This window comes from Mustela erminea, chromosome 14 (assembly GCF_009829155.1).
Source record: "Mustela erminea isolate mMusErm1 chromosome 14, mMusErm1.Pri, whole genome shotgun sequence".
In the NCBI taxonomy this organism is placed as follows: Eukaryota; Metazoa; Chordata; class Mammalia; order Carnivora; family Mustelidae; genus Mustela; species Mustela erminea.
This window is the reverse complement of record NC_045627.1, coordinates 59,855,412-59,878,638: the sequence shown is the minus strand read 5'-3', so window position 1 is coordinate 59,878,638 and position 23,227 is coordinate 59,855,412. Positions and strand designations below refer to the sequence as shown.

Here is a 23,227-nt window from a genome sequence, read left to right as displayed (position 1 = left end):
GCATACCCTAAACTGACTAACCCTTTCAAATGACGGATTTTTATTCCATGTCAGAAACTTAGCATCATGGGCAAGAGCGGACACAGACCAGGTAGGACTACCGCACTGGTCCAGGTAAGAAACGGAGAGGCTGGCACAGGGTGGTAGAGGTGGGACTGGGGAGAAGTCACTGGATTTGAGGTAGATTTTTAACATAGAAGAGACATGAGACCAGTGGTAAGGGACCTGCAGACCATGTGGCTCTGGATCATACCATCAGGGAAGCCTCAGCTGCACAGAGGCGCTGGGTGAGGGTGAGGGAAATCCAGAGTGTGTGGTAGAGACTGGAGATGAGCCTGAGTTCCCGATCAGGTGCAGGGGCTGTGGTTTACCCCTGTGACCCTCCTCAGCTTCCCACAGGAAGAGTCGGCCCACCAGGATCTGGGTGGAGCTGCCTTCAGAAATCGCATGAAGATTCCCCCAACGTTGACACCTGCTTCGTCACTTAGATACCTCTTCACAGCCCAAGGACTTGGCCCCCGAGCTGCTGGGAGAGTTGCCGTGGAGGGCCCCATCCATCAAGCCTCTTCCAGAGTGTCTCAGCTGAAGAGAGCTGCCGCCTTGCCGCTTTCCCAGGTGGTCGGGTGCCTGGGGATACCGGCCTCTCTGGACCTGCCCCCTGGCCCCGCCCTGGACCGCTTTGTAGGGGTCAGCTGAGGCCTCCATTAAAGCTGTATGGCTTATAGCCAACTCCCCCCACCCCCCTCCTGCCCAATTCTGCTTTACTCCCTCCCTGACCCAAGGGTGCCTGTCCTGAACTTTCCCCTCACGAGCCCCAGGTCACTGTTTGCTTCCTGGGAGAACCGATTTGTGAACCATGACAGAAAGTTTGGATTTTTCTTTTCTCTCTGAGATGGAATTTATTTGGAGGGTTTTTTCCATGGGGATGTACCCGAAACTGACTTACCCATTCAGATGACGGATTTTTATTCCATGTCAGAAACTTAGCATCATGGGCAAGAGTGGACACAGACCAGGTGGGACTACCGCACTGGTCCAGGTAAGAAACGGAGAGGCTGGCACAGGGTGGTAGAGGTGGGACTGGGGAGAAGTCACTGGATTTGAGGTAGATTTTTAACATAAAGCAGATTGACTTGGGATGCCTTCTTTCTTATCCTCTCTTGACCAGACAACAAAGAGCTTCTCCCCCAATAATGGGCCCCTAGAGCAGGAAACCTCTTAGCTCTTCCAGCCCTGTTGTTATCAGCTGGGAGCTCACAATGGCAGGAGGAAGTGTGGCAGGTGTGGTCTGGTGTGCCCAGTTCCTTGGGCATGAGCTGAATGTTGGCTCCCTCACCTGCCCACCTCGTCTACCTCCAAGAGCCCTGCCCTCAAGCAAAGAGTAGCATCTAGAAAGTACATCCGGTGTGATGGTGCCTGACGTCGATGGCACTTTACAGATTACAAAACGCATTTGCATTTATTGTATTGCTCTGGGAGCATCACAAACCCTGCTAACAGGTGATTTCATAGGTGGGTTGGAACCAAGGACTCGGTGTGAATGAGAATTAGAGTGTATAGGGTCATGAACGAGCACGTGCTGGAATTTACAGGGAGCACTGGTATCTGCTCTGGAGGAAGGCCTGTGGCCAAGGCCTGAGAGCATGAGGGGATCTGTTTCATGGTTAGGTTGTGGCTGACTGCCCTCCTCCCTCTAAATACTCTCTTGATGCCATGTCCTTGAATCAATTTGAAAAGAATTAAAGTGTCTCTATCCAATGGGATTAAGCCAACTAGGAGTTGAATTGCTGAAACTTTTAGGCAGAAGACACTCACCGCACTGACGCAACAGCCAGTTTTGGTGATAAATATGCCTCAAAACCTTGGCAAAAACATCTGTCGAATTCCGAGAGGGTTTTCTCCATCATGATGATGCGTTTATATCCTAAATTTGCATTTATTGTTCTCTGAAGGGAGATGCGTAGTGAATTGTTTCTGCCTCTCGACACATTGTGAGTTTCCACACGCTTCATAGATGAAAGCATTTACCCTCTTGGCGACCTTGGCATAGGCCAAGAATCTGAGGTTTGTGAGATGCTACGGGAGAAACAGGCGTTTAAAACAAATTAGTCCACCTCGTTCCAGCGTCTGCAGGAAATCCTCGAGTCTGAGGACAAAGACCGGTCTGCCTGCGGTCGGAGGCTGCTGCTCAAGGCCTGGCGTGTGGGTCACTCGTTGAAACACAGTGAGCAGAGCCTAGCATTGGGAGGAAAGAGCCCAGTGGGGCCTGTTAAACACTGATAAATAAAATAATCTCTGCCTTCTTGCCTTGCTCTATGCTCTGGGAGCTGCAGATCTAGCTGTTTCCTGGGGGAGCGCTGGGTGAATGATCTTGTGGCGGGACTTTGTTGGTTTGTCCCTCAGCCCCGCCTTGATTTGATTTGAGCCCATCCGTCCCCTTCTGCTGTAATTGGTGGTGCAGATAGGCAAAGGCCAAGGCCAGTAGAGAGCCTGAAGCACACCAAACACCTGGCAAAATGAATCCGGTCTGTGGGTTTCATCTTACAGCTGAGGAGATGCCATGGTATGTTTGTGCCTCAGCGCGTTGGGCACATCGGAGTCCTGTTTTTCCTGCTCTCCCCCGCTTTCCCCACTATACCTGTCAGCCATGGGAGAGTCCTTCCTCCTGAGAGGGCTCTGAACGCCTGGGGACTCTGATGGGGAGAGACCGGCCTCAGCCAGACTTCTACGCCCCTGGGCTCATCCCACTCGGAAAGGGACGGAGGTTTTTTCCCAGGACAGCCAGTTCCCCACACCTAACTGTGAGAGCTTAGCCAAGTCACTTACCTGTCCTGACGTAGGGACCCTGCGTTGTCATTTGTGTCCTCTGTCCTCTTGATCAGTCTTCCTTCTGGCTTCTATTTGACTTACGTAGTCATCTGTATTATTTTCCTTCTTTCTCTTTGCTTTGGGTTAGTTTGCTCTCTTTCTAGCTGTTTTGAGCTGGACATTTAGATCATTGGTTTGAGGCTTTTTTCTTTTCTTTTTTTTTAAATTTAAATTTTAATTTTATTTGTCAGAACGCACAAGCAGGCAGAGGGGCAGGCAGAGAGAGAGAGATGGAGCACATAAGCAGGGGGAGTGGCAGAGGGAGAGGGAGAAGAGGCTCCCTGCTGAGCAAGGACCCTGATGTGGGACTTGATCCCAGGACCCTGGGATCATGACCTGAGCAGAAGGCAGCTGCTTTTACTGACTGAGCCACCCAGTTGTCCCACTTTTTTCTTTTCTAATATAAGTGTTTATGGTATATATTTCTCTGTAAGCACTCCTCTGGCCACATGCCACGAATTTGTCATGCTTTTTCATTTTCATTCATTTCAAAATAGCTTTCCAGATTCTCCTGATTTCTTCTCTGACCCCTGGAATATTAGTATCTAATATTTAGTATCTAAATATTTGGTGGTTTTCCAGCTATCTTTCTGTTACTGATATCTAGTTCAGTTCCACTGTGAATTGGAATTAAATCCCTTTGTAGCCTATGGGGCACCCGGGTGGTTCAGTGGGCTAAGCCTCTGCCTTCGGCTCAGGTCATGATCCTAGGGTCCTGGGATCGAGCCCCGCATCAGGCTCTCTGCTCAGCAGGGAGCCTGCTTCCCCCTCTCTCTCTGCCTGCTGCTCTGCCTACTTGTGATCTCTGTCTGTCAAATAAATAAATAAAATCTTTTTAAAATAAATCCTTGGGGTACCTGGGTGGCTCAATGTGTGAAAGCCTCTGCCTTCAGCTCAGGTCATGATCCCAAGGTCCTGGGATCAAGCCCCGCATCTGGCTCTCTGGTTGGCTGGGAGCCTGCTTCCCCCTCTCTCTGCCTGCCTCTCTGCCTACTTGTGATCTCTGTCTGTCAAATAAATAAAATCTTTAAAAAAAATAAATCCTTTTGTAGCCTAGATCACGGTCTGTACTGGTGAATGTTTTATATGTACTTGAAGAGGACATGTATTCTCCTATTTAGGGTGGAGGGTTTTATACACTAAATTAATCAGGTCAAGTTGGTTGATAGGCTCAAGTCTTCTGTCCTCCTACTGATTTTCTGTCTGCTTGTCCAATCATGTATTGAGAGTGGACACTTGAAATCCTTGGCTATAATCATGAATTTGTCTTGTTCTTTCAGTTCTGTCAGTTTTGTTTTATATCTTCTAACACTCTGTTTTAGGTGTATGTACATTTAAGATTCTTTTGTAATGAGGTTAATTCCTTTGTGATTATGAGATGAACATCTTTATTTCTGGTAGTAGTCCCTGTTCTGAAATCTACTTTGATATTAAAAGAACCATCCCAGCTTTCTTTGATCAGTGTTTGTGTATTACATCTTTTTAATTTTTCTGTGTCTTTATATTTAGACTTGGTTTTCTGTAGAAAACCTTTTTTTGATTGAGTCTTGCCTTTTCATTCATCCTGACAATCTCTACTTTTTGGTTTCGACCATTTTTTAAAAAAATTTATTTTTTATTTATTTTCAGCATAACAGTATTCATTATTTTTGCACCAAACCCAGTGCTCCATGCAATCCATGCCCTCTATAATACCCACCACCTGGTTCCCCCAACCTCCCACCCCCCGCCCCTTCAAAACCCTCAGATTGTTTTTCAGAGTCCATAGTCTCTCATGGTTCACCTCCCCTTCCAATTTCCCCCAACTCTCTTCTCTCTAACTCCCCATGTCCTCCGTGCTATTTGTTATGCTCCATAAATAAGTGAAACCATATGATAATTGACTCTCTCTGCTTGACTTATTTCACTCAGCATAATCTCTTCCAGTCCCGTCCATGTTGCTACAAAAGTTGGGTATTCATCCTTTCTGATGGAGGCATAATACTCCATAGTGTATGTGGACCACATCTTCCTTATCCATTTGTCCGTTGAAGGGCATCTTGTTTCTTTCCACAGTTTGGCGACCGTGGCCATTGCTGCTATAAACATTGGGGTACAGATGGCCCTTCTTTTCACTACATCTGTATCTTTGGGGGTAAATACCCAGTAGTGCAATTGCGGGTCATAGGGAAGTTATATTTTTAATTTCTTGAGGAATCTCCAAACTGTTTCGACCATTTTAATTTCATTTTTTAATGTCATTTGGATAAATGTCTCTCATCTTGCTGCTGATTTTCTTGGAGTCATTTTTGTTGTTTTCTTGCTAAGCCTGCATCCTAGGGGCACCTGGGTGGCTCAGTCAGTTGAGTGTCTGCCCTCAGCTTGGGTCATGATCTCAGGGTCCTGGAATCAAGCCCATGTGGGGCTCCCTGCTCTGTGGGGAGCCTGCTTCTCTCTCTTCCTCTGCCAGTCCCCCTGCTTATACATTATATCTATCTATCTTTCAAGTAAATAAATAAATAAAATCTTAAAGAAAATAACCTGCATCCTTTTGGATCAATTGTTTATTTTTTATGACTCCGTATGACCTCAATTATTTATTAGCTCTGGTTTTTTTTTTTTCTGTTGTTTTTTAGTGGTTTATAACTTACATTTTCAACTTAATGTAGTCCATGTTCAAGTAATATTGTACTATATCAAGCATGGTCTAGAAACTTTATGGTAGCATATTTCCATTTCCTGCCTCCCATCTTTTGTATTGCTGTCATATATTTTATTTCTACCTATGTTTAAACCCAACAGTAATCTTTAAAGGAGATTTAAAAACTAGTCTATGATATTGTAAACAATTTAATGTAAATAATTCCCAGACACGGCCCTTTCCAGTGGTCTTCATTCCTTCCTACAGATCCATGCTTCCGTCTGGGATCATTTTCCTTCGGCACGAACAGTTTATTTTAGTCGTGATCAGTGTGTGTGCTGTGAGGCATTTACTTCACTTTGGAATGTCTGAAAATCTTTTTATGTAGCCACTTTTATTGAGCCATATTTTCAATATATAATTTTATGTAGTCTTAAAAAATCGATTAAGAATTGATTATAGGGGTGCCTGGGTGGCTCAGTGGGTTAAGCCGCTGCCTTCGGCTCAGGTCATGATCTCAGGGTCCTGGGATCGAGTCCCGCATCGGGCTCTCTGCTCGGCAGGGAGCCTGCTTCCCTCTCTCTCTCTCTGCCTGCCGCTCCATCTACTTGTGATTTCTCTCTGTCAAATAAATAAATAAAATCTTTTTTAAAAAAAAAGAATTGATTATAAATACCAAAATGATATATGAACGTCAGGCATGATCGCTGTCTCTAACTAGAGTCAGGTTTTCCCTCCATCTCTTTCTGAGTTCAGTATAGGGAATTATTTTACATGTGTGGTAGAAGTTTCACCTCCAACGTAGGGACCATGTAATATTTATGATCCCAAAGCCTCGTGCAGGATTGGCAAAGGTAGAAGTGTGCTTTGTGAGTTTGTTGTTGTTGTTGTTTTTAATTGTATAGATGAGGTTTCCTCCGTTAAGCTTACCATATTCCCCCCTTTCCTGCCCATTCTATCTAGGAAAGCCCTAGCATATTGTTTAACAGTACTGCTGATTTTTTTAAAAGATTTTATTTATTTATTTGACAGAGATAGAAGGATCACAAGTAGAGAGGCAGGCAGAGGGAGGGGGGAAGAAGGCTCCCTGCTGAGCAAAGAGCCCGTTGTGGGGCTTCTGAGATCATGACCTGAGCCGAAGGCAGAGGCTTAACCCACTGAGCCACCCAGGCGCCCTGTCAGTACTGCTGATTTAAATAATTTTGCTTTGGAGAGAGTAAGGGAATACCAAGAATTCACGAGCACTAACAATCACCGGAACTTCTGTGACTCTCTCTGGTCAAAATGGAGCAGAACAAATGCGGATCGGCTTACGAGGTGCATCATTTTGTTCCTTCTGGGGCACTGAGGTGAGTGGGCAAACGCTACTAGAGAAGCACTTGCAGCAGCAGGGACGGCGTGCAGGGACCTACACTAAGCATCACAGGGTCTTTCAGTCTTGTGGCGAGTGATAAAACATGGTCCCTGTTCGGTAAGTGGGGAAGGGGTAACTGAAGAATGGCAGAAGAAGCATAATCTTCCATATTGGATGAAATCATTGTCACTTTTAAAGAGCAGCACATACAAAATACCATGCTTTAAAGTGAAGCTGTAGTTGACGATTGAAATAGGGGATCATACTGTACTTAAAAGAAGTGGTGGCAGAGGGGTGTCTGGGTGGTGCCGTTGGTTACGCGTCCGACTCTTGGTTTCGGCTCAGGTCATGATCTCAGGGTCATGAGATCGAGCCCCACGTGAGGCGCTGTGTGCAGCTCGGGATTCTCTTTCCTTCTCCCTCTGCCTCTTTTACCTCCCAAAATAAATAAATTTAAAAAAAAAAGGTGGGGGGGATGGCATACACAAGCCATGAAGGATGGGGAAGGGAATTTCAGATGGGGTGAAGACATGCCCAACTCTGGACAAGTAGATTGGCAAGGAGATGGGGGAGAGGGAGCAGAGGGCTTTAAATGGTGTAGTAAAATTAGGCTTTAGGGGCACCTGGGTGGTTCAGTCAGTTAAGTGTCAGCCTTCTGCTCAGGTCCTAATCCCAAGGTCCTGGGATTGAGCAGCCCCGAGTCGGGCTCCCTGATTCTTCCTCTCCTCCCTGCTCATGCTCTGTCTCTCTGTCTCTCTCTCTCCAATAAATAAATACAATCTTTTAAAAAATGAAGTTGGGCTTTGGACTGATATGGAATTGGAGTTTGGTATTTATGGAGTGATCTGAGTACTGAGTTAGAAATTTTTAATTTGATTAAATGGAAATTTGAGAAAGAACAAGGATGTTCTTTGCATCCTATTGCAGATGATATTTGAGGGAAATTATACGGGAGTTTCCTGAAGTGTTTGGGAATACAGTGAGGTGGTGGTTCCCTGCTGGAGAGCTCTGATTTCTTAGACCTAGCATCTGAGAGTCTGGATAATCATTACAGCCATGGAAATGCAGAGAAGTTTGATGATAGAGGAATCAAAATTTCATGAAGATTTTCTCCCTTTCTGTGTTCTCATGAATCTAGGAATATAATCAGTTGGGCAGGTCCAAAGAAGCCAAAGGAGACCAAAACAAACAAACAAACAAACAAACAAAAACCCACCACCAACAACATTAAAAAGAAGGAATAGATCAGATTTAGTTAGGAATGTGGATACCTGGGCAGGCTTTGGATGGGTTAAGAGGATTTGTTGGTGAATCCTAACTGAAGAGAGCAGTTTAGAAGGAAAGAGATGATGGTGGGGAAAATTTCAGTAATGGGACATGTTCTGAGAAGTTAAACAGAAGTGGGAAAAAATTTGGGTGACAGATTTAAATGGTGGTTGGGTCAAGTGGAAAAATCGCATGGGAAGGGAAAAAAGACATAAGGACATAAGTGTGGGTGTAACATTTCCACTGAAAGGGAAGAGGGAAGATTCTAGAACATTTGAAAGAGTGGTACTCCCAGAGGACAAAGGACATTTCTTCCTCTGAAATTACAATTGCTTAACCAACTACAGTCTATAACACTAGGTGGAATGGAGAAATTGGTTAGTGGGCAGGACTTAGGACTCTAAATGCGTAAAGTCCAGAAGATCAGACAGAGTGACATTCAAATAATTTTCTGTGGAATTTGGTCTGAACCACTAGTTTCATGTGGTCTGGACAAGGCTCAGTGATTTGTGGTGAAACATGTGGTTTAGGGAGCTGTAGGAAGAAGCAAATTTCGTCCAGTATCTGCCCTTTCTTCTACCCCTAATGAATGATTCTTAACCTTTTGGAGGCCATAGTTCTTTCTAGGAAGAATTCACTTGTATTCACCACTTGTTTTTTTGTAGACATTTTGATGGGTGCCATGGATGCTATAAAGCCTCTTCATTACTTCCAGGGTAAAAAGGGCTCCGGGTCCTTTGGTATCTGAGTTACTAGTAGCTATTTTCCCAATACTATATTTAAATATAACTTCATTGTTCTAGGAAACATTTTATTTTGAGTCTAGCATAATTTTGAGAGGCCAGGTATAAGAACCACTGAATCTGCTGATGCACTTACACAGATGGATATATCTAGAGGGAGCTTATACCATTGTTTCTCTATATTGGGCCATATGTCGGGCAATTATTTTGTCAAATAATTGCATCTACGGGCAGCTAGGTGGCTCAGTCAGTTAAGCATCTGCCTTCAGGAGTGCCTGGTGGCTCAGTGGGTTAAAGCCTCTGCCTTCAGCTCAGGTCATGATCCCAGGGTCCTGGGATTGAGCCCCACATTGGGCTCTCTGCTCAGCAGGGAGTCTGCTTCCTCCTCTCTCTCTCTCTCTCTGCCTGCCTCTCTGCCTACTTGTGATCTCTCTCTGTCAAATAAATAAAAAAAAAAAAAAAAAAAAAAAGCATCTGCCTTCAGTCATGATCCCAGGGTCCTGGGATTGAGCCCTGCATTGGGCTCCCTGCTCAGCGGGGAGCCTGCCTCTCCCTCTTGCTTGTCCCCCTGCCAGTCCCCCTGCTTGTGTACATGCCCTCCCTCTCTCTTTCTTTCAAATAAATAAAATCTTAAAAATGTCTTAAAAACCTAAGTAATGGCATCTGTAGTCACACCTAGGGAGTGCTAAATCCTGAAAACCTTACCTATGACAACACGTTAATGATTATATCTGACTTGTCTGGTGCTGAGATAGAAATAAGGGACCCCATCCTGAGATACAGACTCACTCTTCTGTTATAATATCCTAAGACCACAGACTTGGTAAAAAAAAAAAAAAAAAAAAAAAAAAAAAGGAGGGAGGGTAGATTTTAGAACAGATGAGAATAGAATTAGAAGTTGGAAAGCCATGGATGGTCCTCGTCTTGATTTTTTTTTCTTAAAAAATTTACATGATTGGGCGCCTGGGTGGCTCAGTGGGTTGAGCTGCTGCCTTCGGCTCGGGTTGTGATCTCAGGGTCCTGGGATCAAGTCCCGCATCGGGCTCTCTGCTCGGCGGTGAGCCTGCTTCCTCCTCTCTCTCTCCCTCTCTCTGCCTGCCTGCCTCTCTGCCTACTTGTGATCTCTCTGTGTCAAATAAATAAATAAAATCTTAAAAAAATTTACATGATTATTTAAATTGATGTGCGCATGGCTGTCTTCTGTTTAAATTGCCTGGCAGGACTGAAGAGAGAAAATAACACCAAGGGGAAAATGTTAGGGAAACCTGGAGGGCGGAGCAGACAGGAGATGTGATCATTCTCTGAACGATGTGCAGAATCCCAGCTTCACGGCAGTGTTTGAGGCACAGCTGGCATGAATGTCCTAGGTGGACATTTTTTCTTAAGAGATGGCCACTTTGTTGATCAGTGTGCATTTTTTCAGAATTCATTCTTCATAGTGAAAATGTCAAGAGTAGTGTTCCAGTGTTGGAAGTGGGAAAATGGATACTCTACTTTCTACTACTGAAGAGTGAAATAAGTTCTGGAATTTTGTGTGAAATCGTCTCAGATGATTTTCAGTCTGAGAAACAGTCTACAAAGTTAGCTTCAGAAGGGACTTACTATGAGTTACAAAAGATGTAGCTAAAGGAAACTTACTATCCAAGAAAGCTATATCCAGAAAAGTAGTGAGTAAGCAGTGAGTACAGAATGAGAATATCTGAGTCAATATTTTTATTCAAAACAAAAAATTTCTAAGCCAGCTCTGTACTCACTGTGGGACTGGAACTCACAACCCCAAGACCAAGAGGCTCATGCTCTACCAACCAGGCATCCTCCTCTATCTGAGTCAATTTTTTTTTTTTTAAGTGGGCTGTACGCCCAGTACAGAGCCCAATGTGGGGCTTGAACTCATGACTCTGAGATCAAGACCTCAGCTGAGATCACCAGTCACTTAACCAACTGTGCCACCCAGACACCCTATCTGAGTCAATATTTTAATAGTACACAAGTAAATTCTTTATAAAAGTTCATCTTTGAGGTAATACTGGTCACGTAAGACAGGTTGAGATATATATATATATATATATAGATACATATATATCTATATATATATATATATATATATATATCTGCTCCTTCTGAAACTATACTAAAATGACTCAAAAGGACTTGAAAAACAAGTACCAATTTTCAAAGAAAGGCCTTGGAAGGATTAGCTAATAAAAGATGTCAATCTAGTGGCGCCTGGCTGGCTCAGTCAGTGGCTTATGCGACTTTTAATCTTGCGGTCATGAGTTTAAGCCCCATGCTGGACACAGCACTCACTTAGAAATTTTCTTAAAATAAAAATATTGATTCAGATACTGATCTTGATCTCGGGTTTGTGAGTTCCAGCCCCAAGTTGGGCGTAGAGATTACTTAAAAATAATTTTAAAATCTTAAAAAAAAAAAATAGTAGCCAGGTAACAGAAAGACTATAGGATTTTTTCCTAAAGAAACCAAATATCCCCAGAGAAGAAACTTCCATATACTGATATCTAAGTGAAAAGGCTCTACAAATCTCATGCACAATGAAAGAAAAATTATCTTGGGGTGCCCAGATGGCTCACTTGGTTAAGAAACTGCCTTTGGGGGGCGCCTGGGTGGCTCAGTGGGTTAAAGCCTCTGCCTTTGGCTCAGGCCATGATCCCAGGGTCCTGGGATCAAGCCCCACATCAGGCTCTCTGCTCAGTGGGGAGCCTGCTTCCTCCCCTCTCTCTCTCTCTGCCTGCCACTCTGCCTACTTGAGATCTCTGTCTGTCAAATAAATAAATAAATAAAAATCTTTAAAAAAAAAAAGAGAGAGAGAGAGAGAGAGAAAGAAAGTGCCTTTGGCTCAGGTCGTGATCCTGGAGTCCCAGGATTGAGTCCCACATCGTGCTTGCTGCTCAACAGGGAGTCTGCTTCTCCCTCTGACCCTTCCGCCTCTCATTCTCTCTCTCAAATAAAGTCTTTTAAAAAAAGAAAAAGAAAAATTATCTCAAGGCCCAATAATCATAAAAGTTTTGATTGCTTAGATTAAATCTTGAAAGTTCCTAGAGAGAGACATCCAACCATCTATAAGGACTTTGGAGTCAATGCTTTCAGAATGCAGAACCCTCCCTGGAAGCCAACAGACCGTGCAGCTCTACCTTTGTAAAATTCAGGGAGAATAATGATCAAACTAAATGAGATACTTTTGATCGTAAGTGTTAGCACGGTATACTTCCTGATGTGCACCTCAATTTTGGAATTACTAGGATAGCTTGGAGACTGTTTCACATCAGGTCACGTAGACCTAGCTCAGTTGGAGGCAGCATGGTGTGGTGGTTTAGAGCTCAGACCCTGGAGCTGGTCTGTCAGTTCAAATCCTGACTCTGGGGCTCACTGACCGTGTGATATTGGGCATATCAGTTAGTCTCTGGAATCTCATGTTTTCATCTGCAAGGGTAATGAATTGTTAGACTGTTTACTTCACTGGGAGTTTATGTGTCCAGAGTAAATCAGTATGTCAGCAAATCAGTATGTCAGCCTAAAGTCAACTGATTGTCAACGTTAGCCACATCTCAAAAAACACCTTTACAGCAACATTTAGATTAGTATTTGATTAAAGAACGGGTGCTGTAGCCTAGCCAAGTTGGTGCATAATATTAACCATCACAGTTCACAGTCCACCCCTTATAAACTTGGCACCCATACATATTCCCTTAAATCATACTTCATCTCCAAATAAATAACAAAGTTATACTTCTGTTTCACACGATACAACTATCCTGAGTACTAAAAAACACAAACTAACCCTTTAGCCGAAAGAAGATGTCAAATCCTTGGGTGATGTTTACTCTTCTCATTGATACCCTATAACAAAGATCACAAATACTCATAACAACATGTAGCTGTTCATGATAAATACAGCCCTTGTTTCTACAGCTGGTCGTTTGATTGTGGCAAATTTCTTTCCTTCTCCCTCTCTCCCTCCCTTCTTGCTTCCTTCCTTCCCTCCTTCCTGGGTTGTGGTTAGAACACTTAATATGAGATCTTTTCCCTAAAAAATTTTTTTAGATTATTTATTTATTTATTGGGGTGGGGGGGAGAGTGAGCACAGGCAGACAGAATGGCAGGCAGAGGCAGAGGGAGAAGCAGGCTCCCTGCTGAGCAAGGAGCCCGATGTGGGACTCGATCCCAGGATGCTGGGATCATGACCTGAGCTGAAGGCAGCTGCTTAACCAACTGAGCCACTCAGGCGTCCCATTCCCCTAAAATTTTTAAGTGCACGGTACAGTCTTGTTAACTGTAGGCACAATGTTGCACGGCACATCTCTAGAACTTTTCATCCTACACGACTGAAACTCTTCATCCACTGAATAGCAACCCTGTTTCCTCTTCCCCCAAGCCCCTGGCAAAGACCATCCTATTCTCTGTGTCTGTCGGTGTGCTCTCCCAGGGCTACACACTCTCCTAGCAGGTACGTACAGTGCAGTGAAGGTCGGTGATGAGGGTTTGGCCAGGGGGATGCAGGTGTACGTGGTGGTATAGTCTAGTGAAAAGACAGGGCCTGATCTGGGCTCACAAGCAGAGCAGCTTGTCAGCATGTGCCCGCATGGCTTCATGTTCTGCCAAGGGACAAGGAGCGGGAGTGTTCTAAGGATTGCAAAAGGACAAACTTTTCTGAACTCCCCTTTTTTATTTACCCACTGAATTTGTTGATTCAGTCACTATTTAAACAAATTGCTTAGTGTTCTAGTGAGATAGCAAGGTACATCATATTTCTCAACAGATGTTTGTGGAATGTGATTTAGTTGGAATATTATCCCATGTAGAGTACGTAAGTTATACAGTTTTTGACCCTTGAACAACTCACGGGTAAGTGGGAGCCGATCCCTGTGTCATCAAAAATCCACATGTATCTTGACTATGAGAGTAAGACACAGCACTCAGAATGCTGACAACTCACTACCTTTTATATTATGTTACTTATTTTGTTGAAAACATCTAGAATTTTAGCCCCTCCTTTTTAAGTGAGAAATAACTTAATCTCCTTAAGCTTTACTACCACATTATCAATTATTTAGACTCAAAAAGTTCTACTTCCATCCTGGCCAGAACCCAGGTTGGCTGCATTCTTGTTGAGATATGTTGGCCATTTCTTAATCCTTGGCTCTGTGTCAGAAATGCTCTTCCTTTGGGAACCACAGCCAAAGAAGAGATGGACAGATTCAGGAAGAAGAACACTCTTTAAACCATCCTCTGTCTCCCCGTATCACTATCTACACTGTGGCTCTTCCCACAGTGATGTCTGCTTGCCACCATGGTACCACTGTGGCCTTGGGTACAGGGGTTTCTTTTTGGCTTGTCAGCCCTGTTGGTCCCTGGGAACTTTGGGTCTCATTTGGGAGGTGTAAAGTTCCTGTATCTGTGGCCATCACCGATCTACAGAGCCAAGTTTTCACTTGTCTTCCTCTCATCTGGATTGGAATTTGACACTTAATGTGGGATCTAGGGAAAGGCCTCAAGATTCCCCAGCTGTACCAGTCTGGAGCGGATGTCCTGGTTCTTACTGTGTTCTCTGTAGGGCTGGCGGCCATGTGAAGAGCTGAAGTTCCTAGCATTGTCTTCCTACAAATGATTTGCTGACCTATCTGCCTATTTGTTACTCTCTTCTCCAGCCAGGGCAGCGTTCTCCTGACTTTTTTAGACCTTTTGTGTTTGCACATCCCCTTGGAGCTCAGTAGCTGTAGAATGCCTTATAGAACCATAACAACAGAAAAAGGTCCAGTTTCCCCTTTGTTTCTAAAGATGGAATTGACTCAGAAGTTCCCTTTTCCTGCCCCCAGCTTGCAGCCTATTCGGAGCCTAGGAGCCTTCATTCTCTCTCCATATTGGGGCTTCATTTGTGCTGTCAGCTTTCGGCTCCTTATTTCTGAGGCTGTGGAAACTGCCAGCAGCTCTGTGGCCTCTGCTATGGGGGCTGGAGTAGGGCTTTCAGTCCCACAGCCTGGGTTTGCTAGCTTAAAGGGGACAGTTCTGTTCACTGATCAGAGCCCAGGGCACAGCCAGGGCACCCACACAGTATGACTGAAAGAAGAGACATTAGGGTAGTGGGGAATTAGTTTGTTCTAGCTAGGTTGGGGGTGCTTTGGGGAGAAAATACATAGCTCTTATTGCAAAAGGAATATTCAGAAAATTATCACTGAACCCATTTATTAATAATTACTTCTTTTCCCTGCATTACTGGAAAAACAAGCCTCTTTCCCTTTTTTTTTTTTTAAGATTTTTATTTATTTATTTGACACAGGGAGAGATCACAAATAGGCAGAGAGGTGGGTAGAGAGAGGGAAGCAGGCTCCTTGCTGAGCAGAGAGCCGATTCCGATTCGGGGCATGATCCCAGGACTCTCAGATCATGATCTGAGCCAAAGACAGAGGCTTAACTCACTGAGCCACCCAGGTGCCCCGTCTCTTTTCCTTTTTTTAAAATTTATTTTTTATTTTTATTTTTTTAATTAAAATTCAGTTAAGTAACATATAGTGTATCATTAGTTTTGGATGTAGAGGTGATACATCAGTCTTATATAATAGCCAGTTCTCACTGCATCAAGTGCCCTCCTTAATGTCCACCACTCAGTTACCCCCATCATCCCACCCCCCCCAGCAACCCTCAGTTTGTTTCCTATGATTAAGAGTCTCTTATGATTTGTCTCCCTCTCTGATTTTGTCTTATTTTATTTTTTCTCTCTTCCCCTATGATCCTCTGTTTTTTTCTTAAATTCCACATATAAGTAAGATCATATGATAATTGTCTTTCTCTGACTTATTTCTGTTAATTTAATACCTTCCATCCCTGTTGTTCCAAATGGCAAGATTTCATTTTTTTTGATAACTGAGTAGTATTCCATTGTGTGTGTATATACATACACATCTTCTTTATCCATTCATCTGTCAATGGACATCTGGGCTTTTTCCATAGTTTGGCTATTGTGGACATGGTTGCTATCAAAATTAGGGTGCATTTACCCCTTTGGATCACTACATTTGTATCTTTGGGGTAAATACCTGGTAGTACAATTACCGGGTGATAGGGTAGTTCTATCTTCAACTTCTTGAGGAAACCCATACTGTTTTCCAGAGTGGCTGCCACAGCTGCATTCCCACCAACAGTGTAGGAGGGTTTTCCTTTCTCCACATCCTCACCAACATTTGTCATTTCCTGACTTGTTAATTTTAGCCATCCTGACTGGTGTGAGGTAGTATCTCACGGTGGCTTAAATTTGTATTTCCCTGATGCCGAGGGATGTTGAGCATTTCTTCATGTGCCTGTTGGCCATTTGGTTGTCTTCTTTGGGGATATGTCTGTTCATGTCTTTTGCCCATTTCTTGATTGGATTATTTGTTCTTTGGGTGTTGAGTTTGATGAGCTCTTTATAGATTTTGGATACTAACCCTTTATCTCATAATGTCATTTGCAAGTATTTTTTCCTATTCAATATGTCGGTTATCTTTTTATTTTGTCAGCTGTTTCCTTTGTGCAAAAGCCTTTCAGCTTACTAAAGTCCCAGCAGTTCACTTTTACCTTTGTTTCCCTTGCCTTTGGAAATGTGTCTGGTAAGAAGTTGCCGGGCAGGGGTTACAGAACTTGCCTGGCTATGTTCTCCTTTAGGATTTTGGTGGATTCCTGTTTCACACTGAGGTCTTTAATCCATTTTGGGCCTATTTTTTTATGACGGTGTAAGGAAATGGTCCAGTTTCATTTTTCTGCATGTGGCTGTCTAAATTTCCCAACTTCATTTGTTGAAGAGACTGTCTTTTTTTCCATTGGATATTCTTTTCTACTTTGCCAAAGATTAGTTGACCATAGAGTTGAGGGTCCATTTATAGATTCTCTGTTCTGTTCCATTGATCTCTTTGTCTGGCTTTGTGCTGTCTTGATGATTCCAGATTTGTAATAGAGCTTCAATTCCAGAATTGTGATGCTCCCTGCTTTGCTTTTCTTTTTCAACATTATTTTCACTGTTCAGTCTTTTTTGGTCCCATACAAATTTTAGAATTGTTTATTCCAGCTCTGTGAAAAATGCTGGTGTTATTTTGATAGGGCCTGCATTGAATGTGTAGATTGCTTTGGATAGTATAGAAATTTTAATAATATTTGTTCTTCCAAAACAGGAACATGGAATTTTTTTCCATTTCTTTGTGTCATCCTCAATTTCATTCATAAGTGTTCCCTAGTTTTCAGTGTACAGATCTTTTGCCTAGGTTTATTCCTAGGTATCTTATGATTCTTGGTGCAATTATAATGGAATTAATTCCTTAATTTCTCTTTCTGCTGCTTCATTATTGGTGTATACCAATGCAACAGATTTCTGTATGTTGATTTTATATCCTATGACTACTGAATTCATGTATCTGTTCTAGCAATTTTTGGTGGAGTCTTTTGGGTTTTCTACATAGAGTACCATGTCATCTGCAAAGAGTCAATGTTTGACTTCTTCCTTGCCAATTGGTTTGCCTTTTATTTCTTTTTATTGTTGGATTGCTGAAGCTAGGACTTCCAGCACTATGTCGAACAACAGTGGTGAGAGTGGACATCCCTGTCATGTTCCTGACTTTAAGGGGAAAACTGTCAGTTTTTCCCATTAAGAATATATTAGGGTCTTCTATATATGGCCTTTATAATGTTGAGGTATGTTCCTTCTATCCCTACATTCCTGAGGGTTTTTATCAAGAAAGAATGCTGTATTTTGTCAAATGCTCTTTCTGCATCTATTGAGAGGAACATATGGTTCTTATCCTTTCTTTTATTAATGTGTTGTATCATACTGATTGATTTGTGGATATTGAACCACTCCTGCAGCCCAAGAAAAAAATCACACTCAAACATGGTGAAAATCCTTTTAATGTACTGTTGGATTCCATTAGCTCAGTATCTTGTTGAGAATTTTTGCAGCCATGTTTATCAGAGCTATTGATCTGTAATTCTCCTTTTTAGTGAGGTCTTTGGTTTTGGATTCAAGGTAATGGTGGCCTCATAGAATGAGTTTGGAAGTTTTCCTTCCATTTCTGTTTTTTTAGAACAGCTTCAGAAGAGTAGGTATTAATTCCTTTTTTTAAATGTTAGGTTAGTCACCATACAGTACGTCATTAATTTTTTATGTAGTTTCCAAGATTCATTGTTTGCATATAACACCTAGTGCTCCATACAATATGTGCCCTCCTTAATACCCATCACCAGGTTCACCCATCCTTCCCACCCCCTCCCCTCTAAAACCCCCTGTTTGTTTCTCAGAATCCACAGTCTCTCAAGGTTCATCTCCCCCTTCAATTCCCCACCTTCATTTTTCCCTTCCCTCTCTGAATGTCCTCCATGCTATTCCTTATGTTCCACAAGTAAGTGAAGCTATATAATAATTGACTTTCACTGCTTGACTTATTTCACTCAGCATAATCTCCTCCAGTTGTATCAATTCTTCTTTAAATGTTTGGTAGAGGGGCACCTCTACCAAACTGAGGTAATTGACTGAGGTACTAACTGAGGGGCACCTCAGTCGTTAAGTGTCTGCCTTTGGCTCAAGTCATGATCCCAGGGTCCTGGGATCAAGCCCTGCAATGGGCTCCCTGCTTAGCAGGAAGCCTGCTTCTCCCTCTCCCATTCCCCTTGCTTGTGTTCCCTCTCTCACTGTGTCTCTCTTTGTCAAATCAACAAAGTCTTAAACAAACAAACAAAAAAAAGACTTAAATGGTTGGTAGAATTCCCCTGGAAAGCCATCTAGCCCTGGACTCTTATTTGTTGGAGAGAGATTTTTTTAAATTTTTTTAAAGTTTATTTATTTTAGAGAGAGATAGCGAGCAAGCGGGAGGAGAGTCAGAGGGAGAGAGAATCCTGAAGCAGGCTCCTTGCTGAGCTTGGAGTCTGACTCAGGGATCGATCCCAGGCCTCTGAAATCATGACCTGGCCACAGCCAAGTGTCAGCCGCTCAACCAGCTAAGCCACCCAGGTGCCCCTTTTTGGGAGATTTTTGAAACCCATTCAATTTCTTTGCTAGTTATGGATCTGTTCAAATTTTCTATTTCTTCCTGTTTCAGTTTTAATAGCATGTACGTTTCTAGGAATTTGTCCATTTCTTCCAGCTTGCCCATTTTGTTGACATATAATTGCTCATAATATTCTCCTATAATTGTTAGTATTTCTTTGGTGTTGGTTGTGATCTCTCCTCTTTCATTCATGATTTTATTTATTTGGGTCCTTTCTCTTTTCTTTTTGATAAGTTTGGCAGGGAGTTATCAATTTTGTTATATCTTTTTTTTTTAAGATTTTATTTATTTATTTGACAGACAGAGATCACAGGCAGAGAGGAGGCAGAGAGGAGGAAGCAGGCCCCCTGCCGAGCAGAGAGCCTGATGTGGGGCTCGATCCCAGGACCCTGAGATCATGACCTGAGCCAAAGGCAGAGGATTAACCCACTGAGCCACCCAGGCGCCCCAATTTTGTTATATCTTCAAGGAACTAATTCCTCATTTCATTGATCTACTCTACTGTTTTTTATAAATTTCTTTATCGATTATTTCTGCTCTAATCATAATTACTTCCTTTATTCTGCTGGTTTTAGGCTTTATTTGCTGTTCTTTTTCCAGCTTCTTTAGGTGTAAAATGAGGGTGTCCATTTGAGACTTTCCTTATTTCTCGAGAAAGGCCTGAATTGCCATATACTTAGCTCTGATGACTGCCTTTTCTGATTCCCAAAGGTCTTAGACTGTTGTGTTTTCATTTTCATTTGCTTACATGTAGTTCTTTATTTCTTCTTTAATTTCCTGGTTTACCCATTCATTCTTTAGTAGGATGTTCTTTTTTTTTTTTTTTAAGATTTTGTTTATTCATCTGAAAGAGAGAGCGTGCACAAGCAGGGTGGAAAGGTAAAAGGAGAAGCAGACTCACTGCTGAGCAGGGAGCCAGATGTGGAATTCCATCCCAGGACCCAGAGATCATGACCTGAGCCGAATACAGATGCTTAACCAGGCACCCCTCGTAAGATGCCACCCAGGCACCCCTAGTGAGATGTCCTTTAACCTCCACATATTTGTAGTTTTGCCAGATTATTTCTTGTGGTTGACTTCAAGTTTCATAAGGTTGTGGTCCAGAAATATGCTTGGTACGATCTCAGTCTTTTTGCACTGGTTGAGGCCTGATTTGTGACCCAGTGTGTCACAAATGTTCCATGTGCACTCAAAAAGAATGTGTATTCTGCTGCTTTAGGATGAAATGCTCTGAATATACTGGGTAAGTCCACCTGGTCCAACGTGTCATTCAAAGCCTTTGTTTCCTTGTTGATCCTTCTGCTTAGATGATCTGTCCATTGCTGTGAGTGGGGTGTTAAATTCCCCTACTATTATTGTATTATTATCCATGAATTTAAGTTTGTTATTAATTGATTTATATATTTGGTTGCTATCAAGTTGGGGACATAAATATTTACAATTGTTAGATCTTCTTGCTGCATAGATATAGTACCCATCTCTTATTATAGTCTTTGGTTTAAAATCTAGTTTGTGGGGGGGATGGAGTAATTGGGTGATGGGCATTAACAAGGGCACTGATATAAGGAGCGGTGGGTGTTACATACCACTGATGAATCACTAAATTCTACCCCTGAAACTGATAATATACTATATGTTAACTAAATTTAATTTAAATTTTAAAAAATCCAGTTTCTCTGATATAAGGATGACTACTCCCACTTTCTTTCGATGTCCATTAGCATGATAGATGGTTTTCCAGCTCCTCACTTTCAGTCTGGATGTCCTTGGGTCTAAAGTGAGTCTCTCATAAGCAGCATATCGATGAGTCTTAGGTTGTTTTGTTTTGTTTTTGTTATCCATTTTGATATTCTGTATCTTTTGATTAGAGCATTGAGTCAATTTACAGAGTAATTATTGATTGGTATGAATTTAGTGCCGTTGTATTACCTGTAAAACCGATGTTCCTGTAGATTATCTCTGTTCTTTTCTAGTCTTTGTTGCTTTTGGTCTCTCTTTCTCACTGAAACGGTCCCCTGTAATATTTCTTGGAGGACTGGTTTAGTGTTCACAAACTCCTTTAGTTTTTGCTTTTCTTGGAAACTCTTTATCTGTCCTATTCTGAGTAATAGCCTTGCTGGATAGAAAAAAAAAATACACACATACACACGCGTAGATGTATATATACATATGTGTATTTATATATATATATGTATATATGCATGCATAAAGCCTTTTAATGTTGTAGTACTGGTACAGGAAGTTAAGTGATGGGTACAGTCATAGGAATTGCATCTGTGTTCCAATCATCCTAGCCCCAAGTTCAGAATTCCAATAGAAACATTATAAAGGATGTGATTTTCATAGACTTTACACAATGCAGCAAATGTAGATTCAATTCTGCTTTAAAAAGGGAAAGTGGGATAAAAGTGAAGCAATTATAGAAAAGAAGATTCTAACATGGATAGAGTAAAAATTAAAAAGACAACCCACCCACCTTCCTCAAGTGTACAAGTACAAAGGGACCTAGGAAAGGCAGGAAATAAGCTGCCCAATGACACCTTTAAAGAACTTCTCATTTTAACCTCATAGGCAGTATCTCCAGAGCCTCATGGAAACTTGAGGCAATTTTCTTGCTCCTGTTTTTTTAAATTATTAACATAATTAATGTTAATAATCAATTATGGGTACAGGTACAGGTACAGGTCTGTGATTCATCAGTCTTACACAATACACAGCACTCACCACAGCACATACCCTCTCCAGTGTCCATCACCCAGCCACCCCATCCCTCCCTGCCACCCTCTACTCCAGGAAACCTCAGTTTGTTTCCTATAATTAAGAGTCTCTTATGGTTTGTCTCTGTCTCTGGTTTCAGCTTGTTTCATTTTTTCCTCTCTTCCCTATGATCCTCTGCCTTTTTTCTCAGATTCCATGTATGAGTAAGATCATATGATAATCGCCTTTCTCTGATTGACTTACTTCATTTAGCTAATACCCTCTAGTTCCATCCATGTTGTTGAAAATGGCAAGATTTCAATTTTTTTTAAAGATTTTCTTTATTTATTTGATACAGAGAGAGATCACAGCTAGGCAGAGAGGCAAGCAGAGAGAGAGAGGAGGAAGCAGGCTCCCCGCTGAGCAGAAAACCCAATGTGGGGCTCGATCCCAGGACCCTGAGATCATGACCTGAGCCGAAGGCAGAGGCTTTAACCCACTGAGCCACCCAGGTGCCCCAAGATTTCAATTTCTGATGGCTGCATAATACTCGTGTGTGTGTGTGTGTGTGTGTGTATACACACACACCACAACTTCTTTGGATAAAATGTTCTTGACTGCATATTTTTCTCATTTAGTACATTGAAGATATCATGCCATTTTTTTCTGACCTTCCAGGTTTCTGCGGATAGATCTGCTGCTAACCTTATGTCTACCCTTGTAGGTTAAGGTAACCTACTCTTGTAGGTTAGAGCTAGGAACTTTTTGTCCCTAGCTACTTTCAGAATTCTCTTTATCTTTGTATATTGCAAATTTCACTCTGATATGTCTCAATGTTGACCTGTTTTTTTTTTTTAAGGTTTTTTTTTTTAATTTGAGAGAGACAGCATAAGCTGGGGGAGGGGAGGAGGAGGAGCAGTGAGAGGGAGAAGCAAACACCCTGCTGAGCAGGGAGCCCAATGTGGTGCTCCAACCCAGGACCCCAAGATCATGACTGAGGCAAAGGCAGATGGTTAACTGACTGAGCCACCTGGCACCTCTGTGTTGACCTGTTTTTGTCGAATTTGAGAGGTGTTCTCTGTGGCTCTTGGACTGGAATGCCTGCTTTCTTTCCCAGATTGAGGAAGTTCTCAGCTATAATTTGTTCAAATAAACCTTTTACCTCTTATCCCACTCTTCTTCTTGTATTCCTAATATGTGGATATTGTTGCACTCTGTGGAATCCCTAAGTCCCTACATCTATATTAAGATCTCGCAGTTTTTGTTTCCTCTTCTTTTCAGCTTCATTATTTTCCATAATTTTATCTTCTATTTCACCTATTTGATACTCTGGTTCTTGTATCCTCATTGTGATTATATCCAGTCAGTTTTGCACCTCAGTCATAGCACTTTTTATTTCAGCCTGACTAGTTTTTAGGTCTTTGATCTCTACAGCCAGGGTTTCTCTGGCATCTTCTATGCATCTTTCAAGCCCAGTCAGTGTTCTTATGACTGTTGTTCTAAATTCTTGTTCAGATATATTACTTATATCTGTTTTGAGTGAACCCCTGGCTGAGATTTTTTTTCTTTAACTTTCTTTTGGGGAGAATTCCTCTGTCTTGTCATCATGTCTAAGTTTCTGTCTTTTCTGAATTATGGAAACTTATGTTTCCTG

The 23,227-nt window shown here is 42.2% G+C and overlaps 1 pseudogene; it reads left to right on the top strand.

Annotated features, from left to right (window-relative positions):
* The first annotated feature begins 991 nt into the window (after window positions 1-991).
* LOC116572834 lies at window positions 992-14,721 on the top strand (annotated as a pseudogene).
* The last annotated feature ends 8,506 nt before the right edge of the window (window positions 14,722-23,227 follow it).